We start from the raw sequence: 3,984 nt of genomic DNA, 5'->3' as shown, positions 1-3,984 counted from the left end.
GCAGCTGCAGGTAAAGAGGTAAGAGGTGCTGGAAAACGGCCGTATTGCAGATATTAGCTGGATCTCGGCTCTTCTGCAGCCAAACACATGAGCTGATTAACACGCGTGCCCCCGATGGAGGAATGTTCGCTGCATCAACTTGCAAATGCTATTTCCTACTTTACCCCTGTATGAGCTATATATTATATATCTACTTTTTTTTTAGAGATATGGCTTTTTTAAAAATAATCTTGTGCCTATCCCTGTGCAAACAAAAATTTAAGAAACGATGAGAGCATTTTTAATTATTTAATAATGTATTTGTCGTGATTATCAACTTCTCTACTTTACGTATGGTATTCATATGAACCTGGACTGACATACGCTGAGCCAGTTTTTTTTTTATCAATCACAATAACCACAAGCTAAGATTATATTAATGTATTTATTTATTGTAGCAGGAGACATGACAATCCTAAATACACAAAGATATGATACAAGTTGCAATAATTACAATGTGGCCAAACCAAAGGAGTAATTCATGTAGTTTATATGACATTTAAAAAATAAATAGAAACAGTAAATAGAACATTAACTTGTATTTACTACTTTCCAAATTCCACACTTCCATGCCTCTGCTGCTCCATGCTCAAGTAGATCAAGCATGAAACATAAAAGAAAAAAAAGTCACAGTTTCCTTCATATGTGCAATAACAATCTGATCTATTTATTTTATTTTATTTGGGAACAGTGGTTTTCTATTCATTTGGGGCTTGTGGTTCATAGCCCCACCTAGTGTCAATCAACCAGCTATGCTGCTAAAAGTTAGCAAAGCATTTCTTAATGCTGTAAATTCTGTGGACTCAGTGGAATAAGATAGAGAACTTTCTCGCATATGTACTCGTATATAGCATTAAATATGTGGTGTCCCAGTTATTCTTCCCCCATAAAACACAACTGCTGGTGAAACTTGGCTTTTGTAACTTTCCTAATTATTCTGCGCTGTACTCAGGGACTTTGTTAATTTCCATAATTCCTCATCGTTCTTTCCTTTCTCCCTCTTAATCACAATTACTACAGTACATCCAAATAATTCATCTGTTCCATGTATTTCAATTGACCATTCTTTCCCTCCGTTTATTCTTTCTTATTATCAGTCCTTCTGAGTGCAGCTCATGTATTTATTCATGCTCCTCTGCCTCCGCTGGGTACACAGCCGGTGCTGAATGGATGCTGTGCGGGTTTGCGTATGTGCTTATATGCATGTGTTTAAACCCCCTTTATTGTGCCCGCTCTAAGAGAAGGTCTTAATCTAGGCATTGCCATTTCTGCGGCAGAGATCTCCAGCTGCCACCTCTGCCCTCGCTCCATGTTTAGCCCAGCCACGAAGGGCCATCAGTGGGCCGACTGGCAAACCAGCTCGGGGTCCTGGGTCTGGGTCTTGGCCTCGATCCCTGCCCCTCATCCTTCAACGCAGGACCCCTGGAACCCTGACTTGGCCCTAAAAGCACCTTCTTGGCTGAGGGCCTGAATACAGGGCTGGAGAGGGGGCAAGAAGAAAGCCTGTAGCTGCATGTGCAGTGGAGTGAAGAGAGGTGGAGAGGCTAACAATGCTATCAGAGTGTTGGCGTCCGTCTCTCCAACGTATACTGCTGTGTTTGTCTTCATTTATCACAGCCCTTCACACGGAGACGACAACAAAGAAGGATGCAGCGTGAAAAGGTGTAGAGGGTCATAAAATAAAAGAAGGAAAGCAACTCATGTAAAAAACAACAACGAGGCAGAAATATTAAAAAGAATAATCAAACCTTGCTATAATGCTGTAAGGATAAAGAGAGAGAGAGAAATAAGTGAGCAAGAGAAAAAAGAGGCCTTCGTGTTTTCCACCGGTTTGTTGGCCGAAGCCTGTGACATTGTCTGGCCTTCTGGATCCCCATGGAAACAAAAATCAACATGTTTGCTGGAAATGCTTTCATTAACGTCTTGTAGCCCAGCCAAAAAACGCATGACAAGGGCCGAGTGGTTGCCAAATTGAAAAAAAAACACAAATAATAGAGCAAAACAAAGGATAAGAACAACTTTGGTGGTAGTCATTGACCCGTGTCGTTCTGTACACAATGCGACAGTCAGCACAGAGGGGTCGGACTTTCAGCACATTCTCCCTGGCCATGACTTTGGGGAGTCAATCTGTGATCTATGTAAAAATGTTGTCATATTTACCCAGAGTATTATATTAATAGCTGTTTGGCCTTTCCATAATCCTTTCATTGGTTTCTAAAAAAAGTAGCTTATACAAACTTTATTGCCTACAACAACACAATAATGAAGTGAAAATGTTGAGGTCACTTACAGAAGGAAAGACATTACACAAATGAATAATTGCTGACAATTAAAACTGTGAAGTGGAATCAGCTTTCATAAATAACTTCACCTCCTATATCGAAAAAAAGAAGCCAACAATAATATGAAGAGTTTTGGTTTTCATGTTTTGGGAGAATGATATAGGTAACATGTTTACCTTCACACTATCTCTTAGATTCCTAACTAACATACTTACAATATACACTCACAAGGTCGGTCGGCAGAAATGAAGGAACTTTAGATTAAAGAATCGGCCTAAATGAAACACACAACATCGTTTTTATTCACTGTTGTCTACAGCAGGATCTGACCATTTTTGGACCAATACCAAGGCCTCACAAGATCATGAAAATTACAAGATGGTGGAAAATAATATGATATGCAATGTTGAGCTGAATATGAAATTATCTTTTAAGCCACACAATGGGCAACATGACAGACATTAACAAGAGCAGCATAGTCAAGGAGAAAGTAGGACACGTGTGCACTTTTGTGCTCAGAGAATCAATTAAATCCCCCCTTTTTCTCCTCGTCTTTAATTGAAATTGAATAACAGAGTTGCGTGTCAGCCCTTTAAGGAGACGCCGGAGGCAAAACGAAGGTCCAGTCCTGATCCTGGTTAGCTAGAGGAGAGGTAGAAGATAAAAACACGTTAAGTAATAGGGTCGTTAGTGGAGACAATCACATACAAACCCCCACACACACGCACATACACACACTGTAATGCAGTTAAACCTGCCGGTAACGCTAAAGCTCAATGTAGCTGAAGTAAATATTTATGAAAGGAATGCATTTAAGATCCATTTTTCATAATTATCTTGAATAAGAGTCACTTCATACGACCCCGGCGGCACAGAGAAACAGTGGTTAACTACTTGCTTGGTTCTTCTTGCTAGCTTAGAGACGGATTATTCACAAATGAGTTCTAATACATCTCAACTAAAACTACATCATCAGCACGATTATATATTGAATGTTTTGATGACTCTTTCTTTGCATTGTTTAAACGTTATTTGCTGTTTCTAAATGATAATGTTAAGCAACATGTTTTAAAGATGAGCAAAAGTGAGATGTTTCTACTTTAAAAAAAGAAAATAAATCACCATTCACCCATTCATAAACCTATACAGTTACAGTCATCTATTCACCCACCCATATTCAAAGTAAAAAACAATTATACTCACAGTCATCAACTAAATTATTGTTTTAGTGCACTTGAAATGCACCATGTCACTTATGTTATCTCACTAATAATAATTATATATTTTATTTATATATCAGTTTGGGTTTTCACGAGTTTCAACTTCCAAAGTCCAGGAAAATAATGGTGATACTTGGGACTGATGGGCTGCCTGGGTAACAATTAAGATGATAAAATGAGAATTTTCTGGTTCAAATTCCAGTGAGGTGACCATGTGGACTCTTTAGCTAAGTGAACAGTGCTAGATGCAAATCCATTGTTAGTTGCTTTTTAAATCAAATGTCTGCCAAATGACATAATATATCGACAACCATGTGTATTATCAGATCACAAACCTTGACACCAAAAACAGTTAATTAATTAAGATTAAAAAACGAATAACTAATAATAGAAATTTTAATTTTCTCTTGATAATACCAAAATCATGTAAGTTCTTATATCAA

This window comes from Callionymus lyra, chromosome 5 (genome assembly GCF_982586985.1).
Source record: "Callionymus lyra chromosome 5, fCalLyr1.hap1.1, whole genome shotgun sequence".
In the NCBI taxonomy this organism is placed as follows: Eukaryota; Metazoa; Chordata; class Actinopteri; order Syngnathiformes; family Callionymidae; genus Callionymus; species Callionymus lyra.
Note: the sequence above shows the minus strand (reverse complement) of the source record.